At 46.4% G+C, this 14,779-nt stretch overlaps 1 protein-coding gene across 1 annotated transcript in view; it reads left to right on the top strand.

The window, feature by feature from the left end:
- Positions 1-14,779, top strand: part of DNER (delta/notch like EGF repeat containing) — a 191,052-nt gene that overhangs the window by 78,648 nt on the left and 97,625 nt on the right. The window lies entirely within an intron of this gene.

The raw sequence follows: 14,779 nt of genomic DNA, 5'->3' as shown, positions 1-14,779 counted from the left end.
CACAATGAGGTAGGAGTTGGGGAAGGGCAGAGGGATGGAGTGAAGGGGCAGCTGGAGTGATGAAGTGTTCATTATAAGAAACAGGGCCCAGTGCTGCAAAAGTTTATACACAAAAAAGTGAAAGCTCTTAACTCATCTCTCCCAACCCAAAGCATCAGTCGTGGGGGTAGGTTAATAATCTGGTAGATTCTTTCCAGATGTGTGTGTGTGTGTGTGTGTGTGTGTGTGTGTGTGTGTGTGTCTTTCTCTTGCACATCAGATGATTATGTATTTTTCTATATGCTTCTTTAAAAGAAGTGATTATCGTATACATACTGTTCTATAACTTGCTTTATTCCATGTATATTTACCAGTAGATCGTAGACAACCTTTCATGTCAATATGTATGGATTTGCCTCATTCATTTTAACAATTTTATAGTGTGTCTCCTAAACTTGTATCTCCAGGTCAGACTCCCTCCAAACTCACTGACCCACTGCTTACTTGGTATCCGCATTTGGATGTCCCAGGCCACCTTAAGCTCTGCCATTTGCAAAATCGAGCTCATTGTGTCCCCATCCCACTCTGCTCAGCTTCCAGTGTTCCTTCTGTTTCTATAAGCCAGACATTTGCAAGTCAGCCAAGGGGCCTCTCTCTCCCTCTCTGTCCACACCCCTTCCATCCCCAAGTGTTCTCCATTTTACCACCTAGAGACCTCTCAAATCCGGCACGCTCTCTGCAGCCCTACTGCCGCCACCCCTAGGCTAGCTGCCTCTGCCCCTTGTCTGTGCTGCTGAGGTCACCTCCCACTGCTTGTCCATGCAGTCCTGACTGTGCTGCATGCTGAACCAGAGTGATCGTGCCAAAATGGGCCCCCGCTTTTGTCCCCAAACACCCCCTTCTCCACTGGTGGCAGGTGATCATTTTCCTATGCAGATCTGATGTGGTTGTCCTCCTGCTTAAGTCCCTTCTTCCCGTTGCTCTTTGGTCTGTGATCTGTCACTCGCCCACCTTTCCAGCCCCATCTCACCCCACTGCCCACCTTGCTCTGGGCCTGACCACCGTGGCCTTTCATGTCCCTGACAGCCCGAGCGAGCACCTTCTGCTGTGGGGCCCACCACTCTTCTTTGTGCCTAGATGGCTCTTCCTCCTGCCTTCCTTTGGCCTGGGGAGCTCCCCCAGGTTTTTGTTTCACACCTCTGTGAAATGCCTCCTGTCCTCGGGAAGTCTCACTAAATGCTGCAAGCTAGTCTCCCCCCCTTTTCCTCTTTCATAACTGTGTGTTCCTTCCCTTGACAGCCTTCATCTGTTTTCAGTGTGCATTTACATGTGTGATCTTTTGATTCCTGCCTGTTTTCTCCACCAGCATTAACCTCATGGGAGCGGGGCCTGAATCAGTCTAGCTCATTGCAGTATCCCGCAGGGTCTGACAAATCATGGGCGCTCACTCAAGGTGTTGATAAGGTGAATTAATGAAAGCATATGAACATGGCCTCATGTTTTAAACCATTCCTCTAGTGATGGATCTTTAAGATGTTTTCAATTTCTCTTTTATAAGTAATGTCAGAACAAATAAAGAACCTTCTATAAATAGTCTCAGTCTGGTCAGTGGGCGTAGCTTGTCACTGTTTGGACTGAAATGATTTCAGTTTGATATTTTACCCAAGTTTCTTCTCAAAGGGCATTTCTCCATTTTATTAAAGGAACTCCTGTGCACAGAATTGGAATGGTTATAACACATGGTTGGTAACACTCGCTCATTTTGTCCCTAGCCTGCTTTTCTATATTTACTTAGCTCTTTTAATAATGTAACAATCACCGGTGAAACCAACATCAAAACCGAAAGGTCAACTCCATAACTAATCATACAGTCTCCTCATTAGCCCATCCCTTGACCTCCCCTTCCCACCTGGTCCCTCTGAATCTTGAGTTGATCAGCCCTTTGTTTTCCTTTTTATAAAGTTTTGATATTTACCTGTTTTTATAGAAGCATTCAGTTTTGCTTTAATTCTTTTCAATTTATAAAAGCAGCAGCATGTGTGAATCCTGTTACAGTGTCGTGCATGTCATTCTCTGGAGCTTGCTTTTTTCATGAGATGGATCCATATTGTTTGGACGCTGTATAAAATTCCACTCATCTACGCCCCCATGGGGGGGCGTACATAAGACACATACGCATTTGTGTATGTGTCTTCTTCGTGCATGTATTAGAAACTGGTTTAGGTATCCACCTAGGAGTGGAATTGCTGGAACATAGGATGTGTAATTGATCACTTATAGGAGGCCATGCCAGACTCCTCCGAAGTGGTCGCACTAATAGGTACTCCCACATGTGATGCATAACTGGTTTTATGAACTCATAACCCCTTCAATATTTTATTGTGTCAGAAGTTTTAATTTTTGCTAATGGAACGGGTGTAATAAGGTGTCTCATGAGGGTTTCTAGATTTTGTGGGTCAGCCATGACATTGAGCTCCTCTGCGTGTGTTTATTAGCCATATGTGTCTTTTCTATAAAATACTGTTTTTTTTCCTATCTCTTGCTCCTGCGTGTGTGTGTGTGTGTGTGTGTGTGTTCTTGTTGGTTAGTAAGAGTCCTTTGTTTCTTTTTGATACTAACCACTTGTCAGTTGTATGAATTGCAAGTATTTTCTCCAAGTTCGTAAGTTGTCTTTTCACTTTTAAGGGGTCTTTGGATGAATGGACATTCTTATTATGTTTTGTGAACTTTACCTCTCTAGTTACTACATTTTATAGCCCATTTAAGAAAATATTTATTTGCCTGAAAAAGCTAAAAGATATTAACCTACATTTTCCACTAAGCATTTAAAAATTTTTTTGCCAGCCTTTAATTTATGAATTTTGTTTTTGTATATGTTGTTTGAGATAGGGATCTAATTTCATATTTTACTAAAATTTTATTTTTCTTCTTCGAAAATACCCCATTTGTGTAAATATAGAGTATGTGAAGCTTTATACTGTGCCCCCCTTCTACAGAGCTACCGACAGAATCAGGAATGACTGGATGCCTAACACACTTGTAACTGTGCTGACTCTCAGGCATTTCTGCGCTGTCTTGGTTTAACCATTGATTTGAAGTTTTCAGAAGCATAAGTAATTGTTTTTTGCTTCGTAGTGGGGAGGAGGATTTCACCTTTATCATCTAAGACAGCTTAACATCTTCCATGTCAATAGCACATCCTGGCTAGTTGGCACATACGGTATACAGGATATTCCTTGGGCTTCTAATATAGCAATAACAATAAAAAATACTTTGACTCTCAATTGGCATCAGGGCCAGAGAGTTGCATTATAAGAATATGGATTTTGATAATTCTACTTAGACTCAGGGACAGTTTGGTGATTGCCAGTAAACTCATCAGGAACCCAAGAGATGGCAGGCAAATCGATCTTGATTTACAAAATGATCACCTTTTTTCTTCTATTAGAACAACAAAACTATCTGGGGCACCTGGGTGGCTCAGTTGTTAAGCGTCTGCCTTCAGCTCAGGGCGTGATCCCAGGGCCCTGGGACTGAGCCCCACATCAGGCTCCTCCGCTGGAAGCCTGCTTCTTCCTCTCCCACTCCCCCTGCTTGTGTTCCCTCTCTCGCTGTCTCTGTCAAATAAATAAATAAAATCTTAAAAAAAAAAAAAAGGACAATAAAACTATCTTATAACACATTTATAAATAATAGCAAATTATAGTTTAATAAGCTATTTCTAATGGTTGCCCATTTTTCCTGAATATCACACATTTAAAACTTCCCAATTTTCAAGAAACAATATACATTTTTATTATAGATATAGATACCTTTGTGCATTGGTCACAGTTTAAACAACTTTAAAAAATAATATAAACAATCTGCACTGACATTTGCATCACGTAGTTCTCCGAGCTGCTTGAAAGGCATGTGGTTTGCTTGGAGTTTTCCACTTGTGAGAACATCCGTCCACCGAGAAGTTCTTTTAGAACCATAGCGGCTACCTCAGTCTCTCCTGTTGTCCTTGAATCTGCAGCGACTCGCCTTCTGTTCCCTGAGGTGGCCTCGCGTGGGCTGGGGTCTCTCCGCTGTCCTGCCCCTGTCGGGGTCTCCCCGACTCCCAGCAGCTTTCCTTCCTTGCCTTTCGCGGAGCTGGGTCTGTGCGCTTCCCTTCCCCATGGCCTCCATTCGTCCTCATGCCCTAGAACGATCCTAATCCCAGCTAGAAGAGACTTAGGAAAGGGTACCCTGGCGCCCTCTCTCTTTGCTCGTCTGCTTTCTGACTTCTTCCTGCTGTTCTCTTAAGCAGGGTTCTACCTTCTGGGTTCTCATTCCCTGTAGGACAAGCCTCTCCCCCTTCTAGCTTCTAGCTCCGCCTCTCAATAAGCTGCTCCCTGCAATCAGCGCATGCGCGCACCACACACGTATACACACACACACACACACACACACACACACACACACACACACACAGCTACTGTTTATTCAGTGTTTACCACATGCCAGGCCTGTGCTAAGTGCTTTCCAAGGTTGCGCTTAGAACAATCTCTGAGTTCAGCAGTCTTAATTATACCTATTTCATAGATGAGAAAACTGAGGGACGGGGAAGTTTGTAGCTTGGCCAAGAATATTAGGGTAACACTTGACGGTACTGCAATAATATGTCAATCGCCAAACCTCGGTGGCTCCCAAGAAAAGTTTATTTTCTGTCATTTCATAGTCTGAGGAAGGCACGTCGCTCCAGGTGGTCACTCAGGGACCTAGGTCTGTTTGTACAGGAAAGGGGCTCCCGGCCAGAGGTGGCCTTCATAGTCATTGCTGAGGGGACAGGGAGCTGGAGGATGCGATGTTCTGAGAGCAGTGCCTGGAAGCATCTTCTGTCACTCCCACCATGTGCCGTTGGCCAGAATTCAGTCCCTTAGTCCCTGGAGGCTTTGACTAGGTCGAGGAGAAAATGGGGTGAACACTTGCATGGTCTCTGCCATTAACTGTCGGAGCCGGGATTTGATCCCTCGCCCTCTGCCTGCCTCCAAAGCCCATGCTCTTGAGCGTCTTGCTGAGTACTTTCCTGGCACAGATGTGTGACCCACGAGCATGTCATTCTTATAACTTTTTCATACCAAACAGGTCTCTTCTTAAGAAATATTACACAATTTTGTCAAAAAAAAAAAAAAAAAAAGACTGGTATTTTAAAATGAGGAGTTTTCTTTAATTTAGCTCTGAACATCCTCAAAAAACGTTTTTTACATAGGAAAACTACATTTCCTTCGTGGAAGAACTATTTACAGGTTAATTTACATCAATTAATTGACCTCTGAAGCCCCAGATACATGCATTAGAACTCTGAAAGAGTATGAAGTGTGCTTTCCTTTAAAAAATGTATCCTGCTGTGTGCTGATTGTTTAACCATGAGAAATTACTTCGTTTGATGAATGCATGAATTCAAACCAGGTTCTTGTCACCAGAGAACAAAAGTACCACCAAAGTCTCTTCTTGGGAGACATTATTGTCTTGATGGAATGTTCATTTCTCTTGAGAAGAGAACATTTCTTGGTAAGTGAAAATATTATCAGCAAAGAAGCATCAGCTCCAAATTTGCTAATATTTTGGTATTTTGCTTTTGGTTCTATGTCAAATGTCCATGTAAATATAATTTTTGGGGGCATGGGTAATCTAGAGATGTATGAATATGGCATATTGGGTGTTGAGTTGATTAAGTAATAAATTATCTTCTTTAGCTTTCATTTTGATTTTTATTACAAAGAAGCAGGAGATGAGTTTTTCAGTAGTAAGACATCAATAAATGTCATATACATTTGTGTACAATCTAAGATGAGTTATAGATTATGGCCAATAAAATTTCAATTTTGGGGGGTAAATCTTTCTGAAGTGTGATTGACAGTTTTCTTGAAACTTTCTTGTAATCCTTTCAAAAAGAAGGGTATTGTCAACAGCATCAAATACTGCAGGAGGATCTGTAAGACTATTGACTTTGGCAACAGGGTGTGTCCAAGTCACTGGCGGCCTCCGGTTTACGTTGATGAGATATGGATTACGTTGGAAGCTCTGAGACATCTCTAAGAGATCACATACAGGGACAGAAGCAAGGAAGGTGCTAGAAGTTGCCAGACACTCTGAAGGACAGCACCGTATTTGGAAATAGTTGGAGCTACTTGGTTTTCGGTGGCCAGGAAGCTGTGATCTCCCCAGTGACACTGGCTGGCCGTGATGAGGTGAATAGGGTTTGGGCCGGATGTGAGAATTAATAAAGACAAGTTTCGTGGCAAACTAATGTGAGAGACAGAGTCAGAAGGGTCTCTTATTTTTAAAATTATAACATAGTATTTAAGAGCATAGGCTCTGCAGGTAGAATGCCCAGATTACAATCATAAATCCCAACCAATTAGACCTTAAACATGGGCTGTTTTCCCTGTTTGTTTCCCATCCAGCTCCAATGTCATACTGTCTGGTCCAGAACAGGCTTCCTGGAGACCCTGCTTGTTGCCTGAGGTTACATGAGCCCCAGGTGCCAGTCAGCCTTGTAGTCTAGACCCCAACCCATTAGGCCTGTGATCTAGACCCCTACCCATCTGCCCTGAATACCTATCCCACATGACCACAGCATCTAGAGCCAACAGTCTACACCCTGCTATGTCCTTACCTTTTTCTAGTAGGGCTCCTTGGGCGAGTTATACAACCTGTGTGGGCCTGCTTCTTTGCCTCTGGAAGATTACAGCAACCCTCATCATGACTTAGGAATATCATATGAGAACCAAGCTCCTGGTCTGTTCTAGTCCCATGCCTGGCACATAGTAGGTGCTCAATAAAGATCTGCTGAATGAATAAATGAATGAATGGAGCAAGGTGAAATTTTATACAAGGTGCACAGATGTGTAATAGGGACTCATATCTCTTGCCTCTCCTCCCTGGGCTTCTCCCTGTAGCACACCTTGTGTGTTTTTACCTCCCACATCAGACTGTGGCTGGTCTGAGGGCAGCGACCATTACATTCTATTCCTCTTTATTTCTCTGTCCCATCAGTGCTAAGCCCCATGCCTCACATGTTCATAGACACGGACTACATGATTACATTGAAACGTAACCTCTTTAATCAGGATTTATTTTATAAAAGCCTTCTAATTTTGAGAATATAATTTTTCCTCAAAGGAGCTATTACTTTTTCTGAAAAGAATAGCTGTGATAGATCTTCAAAACTGTCACTGCCAAAATATTATTAGCATTGAGCAAAGCATTTTTCAACTTCAGAGCGCTTCATTGTTCCAGCTTATTGGTGATTTTAGCCCATTTAAAAAAAACAACAACAACTCGTCATTTCTGAGGCATAGAGAACGTAGCTTGTGTTCGTGTCCCAGCTCTGCCCTTAATCACGGAGTGTTGCTCACGTCGGCGTCCAGATACCTCTGAGCGGTGAGTTAGACGCAGGTCACCTCCTCCTGGAGTCCCCTCCTCCTGGAGGCATGTCCTGAGTCGGATTGGCTAAGGTGCTCATGTTTTTGTAAGTGGCTTAGTTCAGAGGTTCAGAGCTCGTCTCTGGACATGGGGTGTGGGAAGCAGGGGTGACCCTGGGAGGCTGAAGGACTTGACCAAGGTCTGCAAGCTTGTGGGAGACACGGGATTTCAGGCCTCTTCACTCTGTGTCCATCTTTGGGTCAGAGTATGTATTCACTGCAACATATCCATGGTTTGTGAATTTTACATTAGCGATGAACAGAGTGGAGGTGTGGCCCTCTCTGATGGCTGCGAACACATTGCCTGTGGTGCTGTTCACCTGCTCGCGGGACCAGCGGTGGTGCCAGCTGGGACCAGGGGACAAACCAGACTGTAACCTGCCGCTCAGGGTTTCAGGCCAGCCCCTTCTGCTTACTAGTCATGTGACCCACCTTTCAGCTCTAGCGTGTCCTCATCGTTAAATAAGGGGTTGTAGTGAGGATCACTCATTCATTCAACAGTTGCTTATTGAGTATCGCCTATGTGCCAGGCATTTTCTAGGTGCCAGGAATACATCTGTGATATGGCTAAATCCCTGTGCTCATGGAGGCCACATTTTAGTGAGGGAGATGAATCAACAATGTGCTCGTGTGTGTGTGTGTGTGTGTGTGTTTGTGTGTATGTGTGTGTAGTCAAGGGAAAGGGTCAGGCAGTGATAGGTGCAATAAAGAAAAATAAAATGGGTGAAGAGATCAAGAGAAATGGGAGCATGGTTACAGGTAGGGTGGTCAGCTGGGGCTTCCCTGAAGGGGGGAAGGTCTCTTGTGTAGAGACCTGAATAAAATGATACACATTGTGAACAATGTGACTATAGGGGAGAATAGCATCTAGGCAGAGGGAATGACACATGCAAAGGTCCTGAGGCAGGAATACAGGCACAGCGCCTAAAAGTGACTGAGACTTGGTACTGGGAAGTAAGCTGGACCGGGCCATGGAGGAAGGACAGGGATTTTATCCTGCAGGTGACAGGAAGCTGTATAAGGGTGTGAAGTGGGACAGGCCATCTGACTTCTCTCCTGGAAGAATCACTCTGGACCCTGGTGAAGAAGAAACATAGGGAGGGCAAATGGGGAAATTAGTCTCCAGGCAAAAGAGAACCACGGCTTGAGCCCTGTGGTGTGGGCAGTGGAGGAAGATTGCGTGCGGAAGGTATTGCAAGTATTGCTGGTAACGCTTGCCTGGGGGGGATGCGTGTGGGGGGTGAGTGGAGGTGGGAGATGTGGATGGCTCCAGAGATTTTTTTTATTAATAACGACTTCATTGAGATACAATCCACATACCACTGAAGCATAGGATTCAGTGGTTTTCAGAATATTTACAGAGTTGTGTGATCATCAGCACAGTCGTCGTAGAACATTGTCATCTCCCCAAAAAGTAGCCCTCTACCGTCTACCTGTCACCCCCTGACCCTGCCACCTCCTCCCTCCAGCCCAAGACACTGACCGAATTTCTGTCTCTATAGATTTGCCTGTCCTGGACATTTCACGCAAGTCGGATTATTTGACATGTGGCCTTTGTGTCTGGCTTTTTTCACTTAGCGTCACATTTTCAAGGTCCGTCTCTGTTGTAGCGCGTTATCAGGGCTTTGTGCCGTTTTATGCCCGAATAATATCCCATTGTATGGAGACCCACATCTCGTTTAGCTGTTCATCCACTGACGCACACTTGGGTTGTTTCCACCTTTTTGTTGCGAATCGTGCTGCTGTGGCCCCCACCCTAGTTCTGCTGCCCCATCTCTCCTCCTCCAGGGGCTTATGCTTCCAGCCTTTTCTGTTTTCCTCTCTTTCTGCCATCCTCCATCTTCCACCTTCATCCTTGCTTCTCATCAGCAGGGATTCCAAGGTCTCATCTTAAATCAAGTCCCTAAGGAGCAAAAATTCAGGAAGTCCTTGCTGCTGCTTCCACATGTTTGTCTCCTCCTCCCCCTCCCTCTCTCCCCCTCCCCCACTTTCCCCTTCCCCCTTCCTCCCCTCCCCCTCCCCATCCCTCAACTTCATCACTGCCACACATTGGTCTGTCTATAGTGTGATTTCCTACCCATTTACTTACACTTCCTTTCTCTTTGAATCACGAAACTTCTCCCAGGTTATTAGCGGTGTCCTTCCCACTAATTCCCAGGGTTCTTTCTTTGTCCTCATCTCTTTAGAAGCACTTCTCACCTGGCTTACAGAACACTGCATGGTGTCTGCTCTGCTGAGACCAGTCTGGCCCTCCTCCCCTCCTTCCGTTCCCTCCTCTCTCTCAGGAGCACCTGTCTTACCCTCTCCTGCTGCCTCCCTCTGCCTTGGACAGCAGTCACTCATGCTGAGCTGTCAGCTCTCAGTGCTTGGATTTCAGGTCCCTCCTTCCCGCCTGTCACCTCGGCTCCAGCACTTTCATGAACTTGGCCCTGCTGCCTTGCTAACACCTCGGCCCCTCTTCAGACTCAACCCCAGACCCACAGGGTCCTCCTCCCTTGGCCTCCGACACGCACTTTCAAGCCTGACTGTTTTTCGAGGGTTTTGGTTTCTATCAGTGGTCCCATCACCACCCTTGTCACTCAGGCTGGAAGCTCAGGCCACCCGATCCACTCTCTCGTCTTATTTCTCTCCGGACAGTCACCGGGTTTGCTCTATGGTCGAGGATTTCCCATCTGCCCCAGCTCTTCCCCATCCATCCCACAACCCCCGTGCCCTGATTCGGGCTGTTGTCACCTGCTGCCTGAATGATTGTGGTCAGGCTGTCCACGCTCTCCACAGCCCACCTCACTGACAGCCACGGCGCCGCATTCCAGAAGCCCCGGGCTGGCAACGCTGAGCGGGGCTGAGATGTCAGATTGTCCGAGCGCACAGGCTGCTCCCACCCCTCATTCTCCCCGGGACTTCAGGGAAATGACTTCCTCTCGCTGGGTCTAGTTTCCTATCCGTAACCCGGGATGATGGACGGGACCCAGGCGTCGCACTCCAGCGACGCTGCGAGGCTGAGGGAAGACGATCCATGAGCTGTGTTCCGAGAGGTGCCTGGCACGAACGTCAGCTGCTGTTACTGCTGAGGCCCTGCACGGTGCCCAGCCACCGCCTCCCCCGGCGTGTGATTTGGCCTCCGCTCCTCTGTGTCCTCCCTGTCTGGTGAGCCAGTGTGGACACTGTGGGACCCTCAGAGCATCCTTCTTGGTTCTTGTAAGACCTACACCCTGCCCACTCTTTCTGCCTCGGGGCTGGCCTTGCTTGGCTCCCAGTCTTTCAAATAAGCCTCATGAAGGGGGACTAGAACACACAGGAGGAGTAAAGAAATGTGCGGGCTGGAGTCTGTGGTCCTGGGTTTGAGTCCAGGCTGAGCCGCTTACTTACTCTACCTTGCTCCCCTGGGCCCCAGGTTTTTCACCTGGGAAATGGAATGACGAGTCTCAACCTTGTAGGAGTTAAAGAGAACACACCCACATGCACATACAATACAAACATAATGCACACACACAGACACACACACACGCACACACACAGGCGCACACACACACATACAGACACACACACACACACAGACACACACACACAGGCACACACACAGACACGCACACACACATACAGACACACACACACAGACACGCACACACAGACACACAGACACACACACAGACACGCACGCACACACAGGCACACACACACACAGGCACACACACACAGACACGCACACACACAGGCACACACACACACACAGACACGCACACACACACACATACAGACACACACACAGACACGCGCACACACACACAGACACACACACGCACACACACAGAGACACGCACACACACATACAGACACACACAGACACACACGCACACACACAGGCACACACACACAGAGACACGCACACACACACACATACAGACACACACACAGACACGCGCACACACACAGACACACACAGGCACACACACAGAGACATGCACACACACAGACACACACACACGCACACACAGGCACACACACACATACAGACACGCACACACACAGGCACACAGACACACGCACACACACAGACACGCGCACACACACACAACGCACACACACAGGCACACACACAGAGATGCACACACACAGACACACACACACGCACACACAGGCACACACACACATACAGACACGCACACACACACACAGGCACACAGACACACACACACACGCACACACACAGAGACATGCACACACACACACATACAGACACACACACACAGACACGCGCACACACACACAGACACACGCGCACACACATGCCCAGAATGGGGGATCCACAAACGGCATCTACTGCAGCCTGTAAATGCTAGTAAAAGATGAGAGGGATGGCACTGCCATTCCCATTCTCTCCCCAGAGGCTGTGCCCATGCCCCCCGTGCCCCTCTGGGATCCCCCCTTTCTGTCTCCACCACCTATGCCGAGGAAGAGGGGAGGAGAGGTAAGCTCCCCCCAGATTAAAGCAAATGAGAACAGGATGTGACCCATCTACAACACCCCTTCCCCTCGTCTGCACTCTGTTCAGAACCCTTCAAAGATGCCACGTTGGTAACCCCGGCATTTGAGGCCCCAGCCCCGTCTTCGTCCCCTTCCCCCAGGCAGTGCGTCTGAACGTGTCTGATTTTGTACCGGGTCCCTGCTCTGGCTCACAGCACGTGTTTGATTGTTTTGTGGGGACGCGCCCTCGCTCCTGGCCTGGAGCGGGAGCTCCCTGCGGAAGCAGCTGCCTCTAAGTGTCCAGACTCCCCGACGGTGAATTTTCACTCCAAAAAATTCTCTCTCAAGGAACGAATACCTTCTCTACAGTTTGCTTTATTATACAAGCCCAGAATTCAACTGATAAATGTCTTTAAGTCAGTCCCTTAACTTGTCTGTCTCATGGCATAAATTCTTAATTAATTGAATGCTTTCTCCCTTTTGGCTTCAGTGTCTCTTGGGGAGACATCAGGACATACCTACGGAAGGGAACTTCCGTGAAGTATCTCCCACTTTGTAATCACCAGATTAGGAGCTATTGCTGTCACACATCGTTTGGCCCATATCAACATCACGCCTTCTTATTTGGGTTCTAGGAAAATGGAATGGAAGAGATTATTTTAGAAATAACAACACATGGTGCTTATGTAGCCATTAATTACTTTATAATGCATGCCTCCAAGGTCCCTGGCTCTGTGCTGAGGCCTGGGGACAAAACTCACCAACACCTGCCCTTAAATAATAGGAAAGCAGATCCGGAAACGATGCAGGGACAGGCACAATCGTTGAGCCTGGGGGCTCCCAGTCACAAAAAGAAAAAAACACGTGCCAACAGTATAGTCGGGAAAGGCTTTTTAATAGAATGTTTGACTTTCACTCTTTGATCTCTTTCTTTTGTTATCTATGTCACATGTACAACTCTTAAAGGAATAATATTAACATTTGATATTTAAAAAAACCACTGTTAGTTTTCTAGATCAGTGGTTCTCAGACTTTAGCACGTACCTTGTGTCAGAATCACCTGGAGGGCTTCTAAAAACTCAGATAGCAGCCTGTCTCCCTCCCCACTCCCTCCCAAGGGTCTCTGATTCTGTAGGTCTGGGGTGACGCTGGTGAACTGATATTTGTAGCAAGTTCCCAGGTGATGCTGCTTTGCTGCCAGTCTGGGGACCACACTTGGAGCCCTGCTGGTCTAAACTGCCTGTTAAAAACGGAGAGATCCAATAATATTGGCATATTGCTTGGCAGTGTTAAAATCCACAAATTATCCATTCATTCAAAAATCTTGAGCCATCTGCGATGTACTGGGCACAGTGCAAGCTATGCGATTGATGGAAGTGGATCCTGCTGCTTGGGGTGGGTCTCACTGGGTCATGACAGCCATCCTGGAAGCCGGGTATTGTTATTATCCATAATTCACCCAGCGGGGACACGAAGGTCAAAGTCAGTCCTTTGATGTGCTACTCGGCTGATCTTTGCATGGCCAACCCGGAGCTTTGACTCTGCAAGCCACTGCCCTTTCTACTGTGCCTCTTGCCTATGTGCTTGTTACATGTGATTACTTTCTTTCTCACCTTGAGATGAATTTTCCTAATTTTGCTGGATGTCAGCTTCCTTCCATGCTTTCCTATTGCATATGCTGATTTTAATTATATTTTATTGATTGCCTTTCACAGATGGGCCTCCTATGTCTTCCTTTCTTTGCCTTTGGTTTTGAAATCATGTTTGCATTTGTTCAGATGTGTTTGTCCCCCCCGCCCCTCCGCCAGCAGATCTTACGTTTTTTCTGTTAAATAATTCCTGCCTCCTGACTTTGAAATTGGATGCCTTGGAGACTGAAGGTCTAGATGGCCCACAGATTCCTGCTACTTATTTCTTGCTTCAGTGTGCTAATATTAGGCACTCCATCTCCACGGCAGGGGCTGAGGCCCTGGCCCAGCTGCTCTGATCCCCTGAGGGCAGGAGCTGAGGCTGGTGGGTTCTCTTGGTGGCATCAGGCTTTCAATACAAATCCAGCAGCTCCGCCTCACTGCACAGCTGGGCTATTAGAAGAACAGGAATGTTAAAAATAGCTCCCACCACGATTCCCACCTTGGAAGCTTTCAGGACAGCTCTCCAAAGAAACAATTAGATTCTATCTCACAGAGTCAAAGCCACACAGAGGAATATTTTTATTTCAGTAAAGGAATCATGAAGTAAACATCTATACACGAAAGCAGTTACGCAGGGAAGGAAGATGTTTAGAAAAACAACTGATCGATTGCCTTATTATTTTAATAGCCTGCTTCATTTAGCCAACACTGCTTCCTTGTGATTTATCGTTGAACTCTAGAGGGCTTTCCTTCATTTCAAGAATACAGCCAGCATAGACCATGATTTGGGAATGCCGAGGGGTGCAGGGCTTGGGTTATGTTGCTGGGAATCAAAAGACACTGCCAGGATGTAGTTTTCTCCAAACCATCTGGATATTCACGGAAAAACTTAAACATTTTTCTTTCTGTACACTGATAAATTTAAAATTATATTTTCTACTTAAATACAAAATAGTATAAAATTAAATACTCAGAGTCTACATTAGACCAAATGTAATCTGGGAATGCATCCACTGAATGGATTATTCGGTTCAATGCGTTTCCTTAAAGGTGCCTGGTCGTCTTTACCGTCTGCCAGCCTTCACTTGGTGCACGTGATTTATTTTACCCGACATCGTTTCTCACGGTCAGGTGCCTTAAAAGCACTCAGCTCCATTTAGAGTTTAGAGCTTTGCCAATCGTCCCATATGCCCTTGAAAGGCATCCTTATTACAAGGCATAACTTTCTTCTATCTTCTTTGTTGAAGTAGAATG

The sequence above is a fragment of the Ursus arctos genome, unplaced genomic scaffold, assembly GCF_023065955.2.
Source record: "Ursus arctos isolate Adak ecotype North America unplaced genomic scaffold, UrsArc2.0 scaffold_1, whole genome shotgun sequence".
NCBI lineage: Eukaryota > Metazoa > Chordata > Mammalia > Carnivora > Ursidae > Ursus > Ursus arctos.
Note: the sequence above shows the minus strand (reverse complement) of the source record. Positions and strands in the feature narration are given on the sequence as shown.